The sequence below is a fragment of the Dermochelys coriacea genome, chromosome 22 (genome assembly GCF_009764565.3).
Source record: "Dermochelys coriacea isolate rDerCor1 chromosome 22, rDerCor1.pri.v4, whole genome shotgun sequence".
NCBI lineage: Eukaryota > Metazoa > Chordata > Testudines > Dermochelyidae > Dermochelys > Dermochelys coriacea.
The window spans coordinates 12,483,600-12,499,152 of NC_050089.1; positions in this window are offsets into that span (position 1 = coordinate 12,483,600).

Consider the following 15,553-nt stretch of genomic DNA (forward strand, 5'->3'; position numbering starts at 1 on the left):
TCTAGCAAAGCGTTATCCCATTCAATTGCGGGCAATGAAAATATTCCAAGGAGTGGTTCCTCCTGGGATGTAGGGGAAGTGGGTGGGGTAGGGTCAGAGCTAAGACGCTCTCCTGAGAGTTGCCCAGGAGCAGTGTCAGAGACAGGCCTGAAATGGAACCACCCAGAACAGGACTGTGGGACAGCCTGGCTCTAGGTCTGACCATTATGACCCAGGCCTGTCGCTAAGCCAGGAGAAGCTGTGGGCTGTAACCCAGCTGGGACCTGCTGGTGAGGGGTGTGCACTGCAGAGTGCAACACCTCAAACCCACGCCGGGTTGAGCTGAGCCCTGTTTGTGCGTTTACACACTGACTGCAGAGGAGGTGCAGAGTCCTAGATACAAAGGGAAGGGGGGGAAGTCCTCAGGTGCCCCATGTCCTCCTGGCCACGTAGAGACAACCACTCCTGCTTGTGAGGCCTACCAGGGCTATCCCTGGGGAGACCATCCATGACTGATGTCACATTTTCCCTGCTTCACTGCAATCTGCAAGGGCTGCCTCAATCTTCCCTCCCTCACCTGCTGCAGTCTGGGGCAGCTACCTGTCCACCTGCTGGACTTTCACTGAAACAGACCTCCTGCAGCCTGGGGCACCAAACCTCAACTGTCCCAGCCTGGAGGCTGGAGAGGAAGCAAACCTCTGTGGGCCCTCCCCTCTCTTCATGTCCAGGTCCGGCTGGCATGGGACTGGCTGGCTGGCCTCAGTTCCCTCTGCCTCCTTAAACTGATGGCTGGGTGAGTGAATCTGCAAGCTCCCCAGCCTGGTTTTCAGCCCCCAGGGGGTCCCACACAGGCCTCATGACTAGCAACAGCTGCAATCATCTGCTGCCAGGTGCAGCTCTCTCTTTATCAGCCCATGTCTGGCACCCTCTTTTCTCCCCCACAAAACTGTTGCAGTCTCTGGGGCTCTCTTCTTCTCCTCCTTGGAGTGCTTATCAGGAGTCTTATCCGACACATGTCCCCAGTAATCAGGGGGTGCTGTCAGGAAAGTTAATTGCACATTCCTTGTCTCGCTGCCCCATCTCTTTCTTGTTATTCCATCATCAATCAGCAGGAATCCAGACAGGCCTCAGAGACCTTTCCTCCCCCACTCCCAGGCTCCTGTATAACTTTGTTGCCTGACCTTTGCCACCTTTTCTTTTTGTTTTGTTTCTTGGCACATTTCTACCTCTGCAGAGGATTGCATTCTGACTTGGATAAGATGGATGCAGTGCATGCTTCTCTGGTTGCCTGATTAATTGCTCATAGTCTAGGGTTACAGGTTTGCTCTTCTCATTATCAGCGTTCATTAAGGGAGGGCTGGGGGTACCCTGGGAGTGAGGGGCCTGAGCATCTCAGAGAGATGAGTCACAACTGAGGCACTGACCTGGTCTTTGTGGAGTTACAACCATGAATTTAGCCTTGCAATCCTCCCGCACACTAGGGCAATATAATCAACGTCAGAGCTGGGAAGAAAAAGCAGATCTCCTGCCCCCCAATCCTGGCTGTGCTTTCTCCCTGGGGAAAGAGGAGTTGGGTCACAGACATGTCTCGTTTGGGCTTGTAGGAAAGCAAAACCCAACCAAAGCAGTTTTGCAAAAGCAGCACCAATCCTGTCTCTGGTTGGCTGATTGCCAATGGAACTCCCCAGAAATGAGTTTGGCTCCTTCTTTCTGACAGTCAAGGAGTCCTTTAAGCGTGTTTTTACTGGGAAGAAAATCAGATAGAATCCTAGGGAGGAGAATGAAGTTACTTAAATGTCCTATGGCTCCTGGCCCATGCTAGGGGCTTCTGCTCCATCTCACATGGCCCCCACTCTGACCTTATGCAGACTCACTTAGCTCCTGTCCCCACCTTATGCAGCCCCTACCTTGCGCAGCTCCAGGTCCCATGTCATGCAGCTTCTGCTCACACCTGACCTGGCTTCCGCTCACTGCCTCACGTGGTTCCCACTCTCACCTCACGTGGTCCCTACTTCACAAGTTTCCCACTCCTACCTCACACAATCCCTGCCTCATATGGTTCCCCCTCCTATCTCATGCAGCTTCCGCCCCCACCTCACGTGGCACCTGCCCTTCAAGGCTCCTTCCTCACATGGTCCTTACCTCATGTGGTTCCTGCTCTCACCTCTCTCAGTCCCTGTCTTCGAGGAATTCCTCAACTCACAACACACTTTTTTTTGGCGAGGGGGAATTTAGAAAGTATTGAAAGATTTCATTGCAACATTTTCAAAATGAAAAATTCCAGTTTTCTGGTTTGAAATATATTTATGTTTAGAAATGAAAGCTAATTATAGTAATACAACTACTAATAAAAAAGACAAAACTGAAACATTTGAAAATAATTGAAGCAAAACATTTAGATTGACCTAAACCGAATTTTTTGGTTTTTACAATTTTCAGTTTGCAAAAAATATTGAGATTTGGACTTTTTGTCCTGGTTTGGGCTGGAGAGTTATTATTTTTAAAATCTCAGAAATGTCCCGAGGATGTAAAAATCTTTACCACCCAGCTCTACCCACGGCCACAGCCATAAAAGTAAAAAAAAAAGAAAAGGGGAAAACACAGGTTCCGAAAATGTTGTTTTGCTTCTCGACATTCTGTCTCCCCAAGGCCCACATAGCCAGGAAAGTAAGTTTAATTAAATCTGCATTAAAGCTTCCCACATTGAGCCTATGGGTCTCTTGGAACCATCTGTCTCTGATGGATACATGTGTATAAAGTGGCAGCCCTTCTGTTCCTCCTGACAATGAGATGCTGATGCACAAAATGGACCCCCTCTCTCTGCTGGGAAGGAAAAGCCATCAGGAAGGGAGTTAGGGGTCAAGTGTATAGGGAGAGCATGAAACAGATTACACATCCCCCGTGAGGGACATACACAGCCATACCCCATAGAGAGACACACATCTGTGACCTCCATAGACAGATGTTATAGACACATCACACAATATATACTCACATACATGCTTCCCACACACTCCATCTCTCTCTCTCACACACACACACACCCACACACACCATGCAGTTCCCAGCTTAAGCCATTCATATTTCCCCTTCCCCCCCCATGTTTTTGTTCCTAAGATGGTGTATCTCAAGGATCTGGGATGCAAAGAGCCAGAAAGGATTTTCTTCTCACCTTGAAGAAAGGGAATGGTCTGGGGCTCTGGATGCATTGGGGCTGAACTGATAATAGACCAGAGACAGGCCTAGATACAGACCTAAACTTCCACAAAGTTTGGAGGGATTCCGTGTCAGTGTTTTCATTCGGTGCCACCTCTGTTCCAAAAGCTGTCACCTCCCAGCTGAGTCCCAAGGGTCTGGCTTGCTAGAAGCGGAGCATGCAACTTCATCAATTGCTGTCCTCCTTGCTGGCCCCATGGGGAACATCCATGCTGTGTTGGGGAGGGCCAGGACTTTGCTTCTACATCAAGGTCTTTTAATTTCCCCATGCAGCGATGGTATCGTGGCCCCGACATTGTGCTAAACTCGCGTCTTATCTCTGCCGCCCATGTAAGAACAATATCAATTTTGTGGTGTTCTGGCTGCGGTGAGAACAATGCTCTGTGAATTGTTAAACAAGCCACCAGCCTCGTGCCATACAAGCAGAACAAATGTAATCGGTGATATGGACTTTCCACATAATTACAGTACAGCCGCCAGCACAGAGGCATCTCCCCTTCCCTGGCGTTTGCTGTTGCAGAAGAAGTTCCAGTTACTTTAAGCCAGTCCCGACCGGAGAGAAATTCCTCCATTTACCTCTCTGGAGTGTGACAAGGCCAGTACTCACAAAGCAGGAAGACATGTGGGGTGAAATGCCCTAAGTGCAAAAGAGCCACCACAAAGTGAATGCACCACTTACGTGCTACTTTGAGGGCTTAAGGGGTGCATAAGCCTATGCACAGAGGTGAATCTCACTCTTTGCTGCACTGCATGAGTCTTTGATATCACGTCAGGGTCAAACCGTTCACGTTTCCTCCATCTGCCGACCTGGATGAGAGCACAATCAGCACCCCCACTCTACAAATTGTTCCAGCACCCCTGATGATCAGCTGTGGTCAGTACTTGGCAGGTGCCTTTCACCACTAGATCAAGCCCATGTCCAAACAGTTGTTACCATCTGATGGCTGTTGGATGAGTCACACAAAATAAGCATGGCTGCTCCACTCTTGATCCCACTAGGCAGGATCACAAAAGCTTCCATCACTTTTGATACCCTGGTCTCAGCTGCAGAGAGGCTGAGGACTGAATGGGGTCATGAAGACTGACTTCCTCTCTCACTGTCAGCAGTGGGCACTCACGGGGCATATCTGCACTGCTGATGCCCCATGCTGTCCCTACTTTTACCAAGATCCAGCCAGCCACACTAGCCACACCATCATCTGTCTCTTCTTCCATTCTTCCAGTGGAAAGCTCCTCTCCCACTCAGGCTATGTCTACCCTGTGAGTTAGGGAAGTGGTTCCCAGCTTGTGTAGACAGACTCACACTAGCTCTCATTGAGATAGCATGCTAAAAACAGTGATGTGGTCGCAGTAGCGCAGGCAGCAGTGGGTGGCGGCGGGGGCTAGCTGTGCCGGGTGCCTCGCGGCTGCCCACGCTACTCTGGCTACGCTACAGTTTTTAGCGTGCTAGCTCAGATGAGAGCTAAGAGGTGCGTCCACACAGCAAGGAGGATCCAGCAGCAGCAAGTCTCCGAGCCGGAGTCTGCAGGCTCACAGGGCTAAGGCTATGGTGCTACAAATAGCTATGTAGCTGTTCAGGCTCAGGCTTGTGCTTGGGCTCTGAAGCCCATCTCCCCTTTTTAGAGGTGCTCTATGCAAGCTGAGCATCACATCCCAACTCATAGTGTAGACATAGCCTCAGATTGTTCTGCCTCTCTTCCTCATCTCCAATCCCTACTGTCCAGGACAGAGACTCGCCTGTCTCCTGTTTGTGCCCACTAGGGCAAGTTCTGCAATGCCTCCTTCTGGCTGGAATAAAAAAAAAGATTCCCTGGATATCCCCTTCCCTGTGCAACCTTCTTCAGTTGCACACCGTGGGCTGGGGCAGGGATTGCTCTAGATCCTCTTCACTCCACCTCTGTCCCATTCTCTGCAGTGACCTAGTGATGGATAGAAGATGTTTTTTTGTATTCCTCCTGCAATTCCTCACTCCTGTGTACGTCCCTTTGGGTTCAATTGGTTACCAGAACCCCTTTTGGCTGGGACATATTATGGTCCCCGTTACATTCCTGGCTGTGCTCCTTGCTGGCTGGGATGGGAACTAGTGCATCCTATGTAATTTATATTCCCTGTAGTGCTCCCTTCTGGCTGGGACTGGGATGGATCTGTCCCCTGTGTCTACGTTTTGGAACTGGCGTTCATAATGCTCTGAAGCCTAATTGCTTCTCTTAGCAGACAGCTCCACATAATGATTCCAGTGTTTTGAAATGCTGAAAAACAGCTGTGTATCAGTAATATCTCGGGAGCTAGGTCAACTGCTCTGCAGTAAAACTCCATCTTGCCTTTCATATGCCATCAGCACAATGAGCAAATTGGACTTCGCTCCGAATACTAAATGCCACAGTAAAACTACAGACTGAGTTTCCTCCAGTAATAACAGGCTTTACTTTACACACACACACAGACACACACACAGAGTCACTTATCATTCTTTGGCAATCTTTTCCTCTCCTTATTTCCAGTGCAAATCCAGCATTCCTTCCCCTCTGATGTGCAGTATTTCAATTGCACTCTAAAGACAATTTAAGAGGGACAAATTGCTTCTGTCACGTTCTCCCGACTGTGCGTTACTTCTGCTTCCAGACCTGCCCAGCTCTGATTGAGTCCTTCAAAAAGAGCTTTTATTTTTTTTTGCATCTGACTTTTTTCATCTCTCATTTTAGAGTGAAAAGGGAAAAAAGGCAAAAAAAGCAATCAGCTTTGAAGGGTTTCCTCTCACTCCTCCTTTACACGGATATTCTGCAAAACCAGCGTCTGTTTTTCCCTGGCTAATTAGCGCCGCAGATAATAAGCTGGTTTCACGGAGTTAGCATGGATCAGTGTCTCAGTTAACTGGGTTAATTACACAGTGGATGGGCATTTGTTTCTGTAAAGACAAACTGCCAGTGAGAATGTGGCTGGGCATACCCAGCAATCTCTGCAGTACTTGAGGAAGTGGCAACAGCAGCTAAATAGCTCATGCTTGTGGGGGGATGCAGGCCCTTTTCTTTTTTAATGGAATCATGTACAATTTGGGAGATGGAATGCAGCTCAGCTGTTTTGGAAAAGCTGCTGTCAAAGAGACCTGGGAGGTCTAATCCAATCTATCTCTCAGTGTTTAATGCAACGTCCATCACGGAGGTAACCAACCCTAGACAAAGTTCTGGTTTCCTATCAACTTTGTCCTGCCCCTCTGGTCTAGGCTCTGTCTCTGATTCACTGGGTGACCTTGGGCAAAATCATTTCACTTCTTGGTGCCTTATTTTTCCCCATCCATTGAATGATGATAATAAAACTTGACTCACTTTTGTAACATGTTTTGAGGTCCTTAGATGAAAGCGAGTAATGTAATTGGATGTATAATTTAGGTTTTATTGTCAGTGTGAAAGGTCAGCCCTGGGCTCCTGCTAGGCTGTTAATAAAGAAAACCATTGACCATGTGTCATTCAAAATGAGAGATTCCTCTATGTCTGAAATATGATTTTAAAGTGGGCATAAATCATCAATGGCGTCAGGTTTTCATTAAGTCCGTGCAGATAGATAGGGCATGGCACTGGACTGGGAGTCAAGATACCTGGGTACTGATCCCAGCTCTGCCACTAACCAGCTGCTTGACTGTATCTCTCTGTGCCTCTGTTTCCCCTCCTGCCCTTTACTGAGCTTGTCTATTTGTGAGCTCTCTGGGACAAGGATCGTCTCTTGCTATGTCTCTGCAGCACACATTGTGCAGTGGCGCCCTGACCTCAGTTGGGGCACCTAGTTGATGTCATACTACGAACAATAAATAATAACGGTCAGAGCATCTTGTTGCTCCCAAACTGCAGCCAAGGAGCCAAACGCAGTCACCGCATTGTAGTCCTTGCCCTGTTAGCTGAGTGATCTTGGTCAAGCTATTCCCATTGCAGTGAACGGAGCAATGCTACAGGAAGACAAGAAGCTAGAGCAGGATAGCTCTGTCCCATCCCCAGCTGCAGGGCAGAACGTATTAGATAAGGGAGAAAAAAGGGCACCCTCTGCTAATCTCCTTCATACAGTTGGCTGGGCTTGAAGATCTATGGCCTGGTAGTTGCTGGTGCACAATTCTGCTAGGTATCACAATCCCATTCAGGGGACTGGGCATGCTGAATGCACTACACCGGGTGCCAGCGCCCCAGTCAGTGGGCAGGGCATGCTGCTGTGCCACCCTCAGGAGAGACTCTTCTATGTGAAAGAGCCAGCCTTTGGTCTCTCAGCCCCCCATGGTGGGCAGGACCTGGGTAACCCTCAGTGATGGGAGCAAGGAAAGCTGCTGGTGCCCCATGGGATGGAATGTGCTGAATGTGGCCATCATGCCTGGGCCAGCATCAGGGCCACCCCACCAGCTGCTTTGGAGCTCCAAAGGGGACTCTGTCTGGAGGGGCAGGAACTGTGTGGTCCGTGGAGCTCTAGACCTGGCTGCAACCCGCGACGTGTTCCCCTGAGTCAGATCCCTGCTGCCATCACAGGCAGTTTGGAGAGTTAGCAGCCGGCCTGCCCCTCGTAGCGCTTTAGCATTCAGTGCTGTGTCTCCTGTTTCCTATTATCTTTGACAACTGGATAAACCGATTGACCCCAGCACCGTTGTGAAGACGCCACATGTTTCTTTTCTGCGGCGGTGTGTAGTTGCAGAAGCGGGGGGGGGTCACTTATACCATGATGTTTCTATAGCAACCTAGTCCCCACTGAGCTGGCTCGGGGGGGGGGGCATTGTGGTGCCTATGTGACTTGCTTGGGCAGTTTTTTCCCATCAGGGTGAAAGGGAATGGTTACAGTGATCCCCTCTCTGACAGCAAGGGGCATGGAAGGGTGGCTTTTTCCTTTCTGAGGAGACACATGGATAATAATCTGTGCATGAAAATCCTTTTTCAGCTCCACAGAGGCAGCCTCTGAAATCCTCTAAGGGGATGGGGGCTGCTGAGGTCTAGTGAAGTCAGCGAAGCTGCTGAGGTCTAGTGACAGTTCATGTCAGCTGAGCACCTGGCCCTGTACCTGGATGCCCCAGCTGGCTAACCCATGTTTCAGCATATGTAGGAAAGCTTGGCACCTACCTCTGGGCATCAAAACCTTTACTTATAGGTCAGGTTCGGGCTTGATAAACTAGGAAGCTATTTTCCTCCCAGGTTATGGCAGCATGGAACTAAAAGTGACCAGGAGCTGCCATTTCTCTTCATTTCCAGGTGGCAGATAGGTGTCTGTGCTGGAGCAATGCAAGAGATGGCCCCAATCCCCTGGAGAGCCCTGACTTGTTTCTTTTCTGGGTTCTCCTTGTTCAGGCCCAGAGAGTTTGTATTTAACAATTAAACTACCTTCCCGCAGACAGGGACACAGAAGGTAGTCCCCAGATCCCCTCTTTGCTACAGGTGAAGGTGGCCTTAGGTCTTCGTAGCCATAGCCAACCCTCTGATACAACAAGGGCCTTTCTCCTTCCTGTGGACTGCTTAGCGTCAGAGCTCTGTGGAGTTGCAAGTGTTATGTTTCAGAGCGGACCCATTGAGAAATTAGAGAAAACCAGAAATACTCATGCTGGAAGGTTGCAAAATAACATGACTTTATTTCTTGGAAGTCGAAACACACAAGAGACAAGCAAAACAGGCTGTTCCCAAAGGCTGGGAGGCAGAACTCACCCCACCTTGCCTTATGGCTCTTTTCAGACTGACTCCAACCCCGTGCTTTGCTACAGATCCCCTTGCTTTTAAAGTGACAGCTTGCAATTCCAACACTTTAAAAACACTACAAAAAGAAGGATTCTAGGTGGACTCCTCCTGAAGGTCGAAACAGCAGCCTGGATTTCTACATAGACTGCTTCCGCCGACGTGCACGAGCTGAAATTGTGGAAAAGCAGCATCGCTTACCCCATAACCTCAGCCATGCAGAACACAGTGCCATCCACAGCCTCAGAAACAACTCTGACATCATAATCAAAAAGGCTGACAAAGGAGGTGCTGTCGTCATCATGAATAGGTCAGAGTATGAACAAGAGGCTACTAGGCAGCTCTCCAACACCACTTTCTACAAGCCATTACCCTCTGATCCCACTGAGAGTTACCAAAAGAAACTACAGCATTTGCTCAAGAAACTCCCTGAAAAAGCACAAGAACAAATCCGCACAGACACACCCCTGGAGCCAGGACCTGGGGTATTCTATCTGCTACCCAAGATCCATAAACCTGGAAATCCTGGACGCCCCATCATCTCAGGCATTGGCACCCTGACAGCAGGATTGTCTGGCTATGTAGACTCCCTCCTCAGGCCCTTCGTTACCAGCACTCCCAGCTATCTTCGAGACACCACCGATTTCCTGAGGAAACTACAGTCCATTGGTGATCTTCCTAAAAACACCATCCTAGCCACTATGGATGTAGAAGCCCTCTACACCAACATTCCACACAAAGATGGACTACAAGCCGTCAGGAACAGTATCCCCGATACTGTCACGGCTAACCTGGTGGCAGAACTTTGTGACTTTGTCCTGACCCATAACTATTTCACATTTGGTGACAATGTATACCTTCAAATCAGCGGCACTGCGATGGGTACCCGCATGGCCCCACAGTATGCCAACATTTTTATGGCTGACTTAGAACAACGCTTCCTCAGCTCTCGTTCCCTAATGCCCCTACTCTACTTGCGCTACATTAATGACATCTTCATCATCTGGACCCATGGGAAAGAAGCCCTTGAGGAATTCCACCATGATTTCAACAATTTCCATCCCACCATCAACCTCAGCCTGGACCAGTCCACACAAGAGATCCACTTCCTGGACACTACGGTGCTAATAAGCGATGGTCACATAAACACCACCCTATATCGGAAACCTACTGACCGCTATTCCTACCTACATGCCTCTAGCTTTCATCCAGATCATACCACTCGATCCATTGTCTACAGCCAAGCGCTACGATATAACCGCATTTGCTCCAACCCCTCAGACAGAGACAAACACCTACAAGATCTCTATCATGCATTCCTACAACTACAGTACCCACCTGCTGAAGTGAAGAAACAGATTGACAGAGCCAGAAGAGTACCCAGAAGTCACCTACTACAGGACAGGCCCAACAAAGAAAACAACAGAACGCCACTAGCCATCACCTTCAGCCCCCAACTAAAACCCCTCCAACGCATCATCAAGGATCTACAACCTATCCTGAAGGACGAGCCATCGCTCTCTCAGATCTTGGGAGACAGACCAGTCCTTGCTTACAGACAGCCCCCCAATCTGAAGCAAATACTCACCAGCAACCACACACCACACAACAGAACCACTAACCCAGGAACCTATCCTTGCAACAAAGCCCGTTGCCAACTCTGTCCACATATCTATTCAGGGGATACCATCATAGGGCCTAATCACATCAGCCACACCATCAGAGGCTCGTTCACCTGTGCATCTACCAATGTGATATATGCCATCATGTGCCAGCAATGCCCCTCTGCCATGTACATTGGCCAAACTGGACAGTCTCTACGTAAAAGAATGAATGGACACAAATCAGACGTCAAGAATTATAACATTCAAAAACCAGTTGGAGAACACTTCAATCTCTCTGGTCACTCGATCACAGACCTAAGAGTGGCTATACTTCAACAAAAAAGCTTCAAAAACAGACTCCAACGAGAGACTGCTGAATTGGAATTAATTTGCAAACTGGATACAATTAACTTAGGCTTGAATAGAGACTGGGAATGGATGAGTCATTACACAAAGTAAAACTATTTCCCCATGGTATTTCTCCCTCCCACCCCACCCCCCACTGTTCCTCTGATATTCTTGTTAACTGCTGGAATTAGCCTACCTGCTTGTCACCATGAAAGGTTTTCCTCCTTCCCCCCCCCCCCCCCCCGCTGTTGGTGATGGCTTATCTTAAGTGATCACTCTCCTTACAGTGTGTATGATAAACCCATTGTTTCATGTTCTCTGTGTGTGTGTATATAAATCTCTCCTCTGTTTTTTCCACCAAATGCATCCGATGAAGTGAGCTGTAGCTCACGAAAGCTTATGCTCTAATAAATTTGTTAGTCTCTAAGGTGCCACAAGTACTCCTTTTCTTTTTGCGAATACAGACTAACACGGCTGCTACTCTGAATTCCAACACTGTCTTCGATACACCACAACAAGTGGTCGGCATCTCACCCCATTGGCTTGCTCCACCTTACTGTTCTCATTAAACGCTGCAGTAAAGGTTTTCAGAATGAGCTTCCCATTGAATAATAACAAGCTAAAGGAAATGTATTGCTTCCTGAGGCTGGTGTTTTCCAGGCTGCCTGTGAGTGAATGCCAAGGAGGTGTGTGAGCATAACAACAGCTGGTGTTTATCTGGCAAAGTACTTTACACTTTGAACATGTACAGCCTCATGGAAATGCAGCAACCTCTGGGGTGGAAGGCAGCAGCCATGCATACAGCAGACAATGCAACAGGAGGGACAGGGGAAATTTTGGCTAAGAACAAATATTCAAGGCCATATTCTACTGCTAATCAGTTGAAAGCAATGTGGTTGCAGGGGGCGTAAGTCAGGGTTGAATTTGGCCCTGACTCATAAACCATGCCTTGGGTTCTTTACTATTTTCACAAAGCAGACGGGACCTTGTGTTTTAAGGTCTTTCCAAAAAAAGCCACATGTAAAGTAAATGATGTATGTGGGACTCAGGCTTGGTCCACATTTAAAACCTAGGTTGATGGAGCTACAGTAGAACCCTAGAGTTATGAACACCAGAGTTACAAACTGACCGGTCAACCACACACCTCATGTGGAACTGGAAGTATGCAATCAGGTAGCAGCAGAGACCAGAAAAGAAAACAAAAAGCAAATACAGTACAGTGTTGTGTTAAACGTCAACTACTAAAAAAATAAAGGGAAAGCAGCATTTTTCTTCTGCATAGCAAAGTTTCAAAGCTGTATTAAGTCACGGTTCAATGGTAAACTTTTGAAAGAACCATAACGTTTTATTCAGAGTAATGAATAAACTCCATTCCTGAGGTGTTCATAGCTCTGAGATTCTAATCTTTGGCACTTAGAGGTGTGAAAAATCCACAGCTGTGAGCACCGTAACTATGCTGCCCAACCCCCCTGGTGTAAACACAGCGAGGCTGATGGAGGAATGCTTCCATCAACCTAGCTACCATTGCTCAGGGAGGTGAAGTTCCTACAGCTATGGGAAAAAAAACCTTCCGTCTCTTTAGGCTGTGTCTATTCCATGGGTTTATGCTGCCCTCGCTACAGCATTGTAGCTGTGCTACTGCAGTCTGGCCTCAGGATGTTGCCCTACCTCAGGTGGAAGGAAGGCTGAGCTAAAGCTATTGGGATTCAAACCTACAGTCCCAGGGCACCTGGGTATTCAGACCGACTGCCATGTCGGGGGTGAAGCGGAGGGGCATGCTGGAGGGGTGCATGTGCATGCATCAGCTTGTTTGTGTGAGCCAGAAAGTGTCTGTGAGAGAGAGAGACAGAGAGAGAGCCCATAGCCACCAAAGAGTTAATAGTATTGTCCCTATCAGCAGCAGAGAAAAGGGAGACTAATTCACCAGCTCAAGAGCAATCTCGCAATCCACTCAAGCTTTGTGCCACTCTGCGAAATCTCAGCACCTCAACTGGCTCAGAAATTGGTTTACCTCCCCCAAGATGAGTTTATGAGTTTGTTAAAAGCTGATTTATTGTATTCTGCTACTACTTCAAGATATTACCGCAAGCGCAGCTGTTGGGAGAAGGGCTGGGATTCATTACAAAGTTACTTCAACAAAGTGGCTGCTGTCGGAGTTGTTGGTATGGGGATTATTTTATTTGTGTAGCCTTGCAAGTAAAAAGCCCTGAGAAGGAAGCGGCACTAGCCCTAGTGTCCCTAGTGTCTAAGATGACTCCTTTTACAGTGTCTGGCAATTCTCCCTTTGATTCCATAAGGAGAAATCCTGGCTCCAGTGGAATCAAGGATAGAACTCCTGTTGACTGCAATGGGGCCAGAATTTCAACCAGAGGGCTTAAGGAATGATTATTCATTATTAGTTATATTGCAGTAGCACTTAGGAGCCCCAGTCGTGGCCCAGGACCCCATAGTGCTAGGCGCTGTACAAAAAGATGCTCCCTGCCCCAGAAAGCTCACAAGTGTTGCACAGGCCACAGGGTAGCCCTCCGCAAGCTGGTGATTTTCACCCCTGACAAGGCTATGGAACCAACTTCTTCTACTTCAATTCACGTGGGCTTGTGCTGTGAACAGCCCCGCGTTCTCCCTCCCCTCTCCCCTCCCCCCTCAAGTCTCTTGTCCTCCAGGCTCCCTCTCCCGTTCCCACCCCAAACTCGTTTCCCATCTTGAGTTTGTCTTGCTCAATCAGGAGGCTTGCGAGCAAAACCCAATTGTAAAACAATTTGAAAGCAATTTTTGCAGCAGCTTCATGATAAGAGACAGCGCTGGTATCAGCAATGTCCGCTTTCAAACCACAGAGCACAGAAACACTAATCTTGGCAAGGGGAAGAAGAGAAAACACACAGCACATGTCCACGTCACTCCACTGGCTCCTGTCTGCTCTCCAGACCTGCGTTCCTCTTGTATTAACTGCTTGCATGTTTCCCAAGACAGCCAGAGAAAGCTGGTCCTCCAAGGACAGATCCTCAGCTGATGCGAATCAGCCTAGGTCGGCTGGCGTCTGGGCTGATTTACACCACTGAGTTCAATGGAGCTATGTTGATTGATACCAGGTGAGGATGTGACCCACTGATTTCAATGGAACTGGATCAGCTGAGAATCTGCCCCTGCAGCCTTGGCTCTGGAAGGAAATTACTTTGGGAGAATGCAATAAGGGACTAAAAGGGAGATGATATTTCAGAGCAGGCATAAACCTGAGCCTTTGAGCCCTGGTTAATTATTATTATTTTCATGTATTACCATTTGTACGGCAATGGCACTCAGTGACCCCAATCAGGATCAGAGCTCCATTGTGCTGGACAAGGCAGGAAATGAGGAGAGCGCGGATGAGAGTTGCGAGTGGTGCGGACAGAGAGAAGAAGTCAGGACTTGGAAATGTTATGGAGGAAGCAGCAGTTGTAGGATTAGTACATGACTGGAGTGTGAGGATCTAGAGCAGTGGTTCTAACTCACGGGTCACTTGCAGCCCAATTGGCACACACCTGTGGCCAGCAGGCCCTACAGGTAGTATATACATTGTGTGGATGCAGCTCACTTAACACAGAGAAAGCTGCAGAGGTGGCCCACAGGGCAAATAGGTATAGAACCACTGATCTAGAGAGAAGAAGCAGTCAAAGGCAATGCCCACGTTACAGGCCTGCAAGGCCGGGAGGAAGGGGATTGCTAACAGTGACGGAGAAAGGGAACAAATGGGAGGAAGACTGTGGTAGGTGTTCTCAGCTTCTGTAGGGCCAAATCCAGGCCTGGTGTAACTCCATTCACGTTGCCGGGGTGTTGCCCATTTGAAATCAGGTAGAAATGGCCCCCAAGCTACACCTCAGATACAGGTTTCAGAGTAGCAGCCGTGTTAGTCTGTATTCGCAAAAAGAAAAGGAGTACTTGTGGCACCTTAGAGACTAACAAATTTATTAGAGCATAAGCTTTCGTGAGCTACAGCTCACTTCATCGGATGCATTTGGTGGAAAAAACAGAGGAGAGATTTATATACACACACACAGAGAACATGAAACAATGGGTTTATCATACACACTGTAAGGAGAGTGATCACTTAAGATAAGCCATCACCAGCAGCAGGGGGGAGAAAGGAGGAAAACCTTCCATGGTGACAAGCAGGTAGGCTAATTCCAGCAGTTAACAAGAATATCAGAGGAACAGTGGGGGGTGGGGTGGGAGGGAGAAATACCATGGGGAAATAGTTTTACTTTGTGTAATGACTCATCCATTCCCAGTCTCTATTCAAGCCTAAGTTAATTGTATCCAGTTTGCAAATTAATTCCAATTCAGCAGTCTCTCGTTGGAGTCTGTTTTTGAAGCTTTTTTGTTGAAGTATAGCCACTCTTAGGTCTGTGATTGAGTGACCAGAGAGATTGAAGTGTTCTCCAACTGGTTTTTGAATGTTATAATTCTTGACGTCTGATTTGTGTCCATTCATTCTTTTACGTAGAGACTGTCCAGTTTGGCCAATGTACATGGCAGAGGGGCATTGCTGGCACATGATGGCATATATCACATTGGTAGATGCGCAGGTGAAGGAGCCTCTGATAGTGTGGCTGATGTGATTAGGCCCTATGATGGTATCCCCTGAATAGATATGTGGACAGAGTTGGCAACGGGCTTTGTTGCAAGGATAGGTTCCTGGGTTAGTGGTTCTGTTGTGTGGTGTGTGGTTGCTGGTGAGTATTT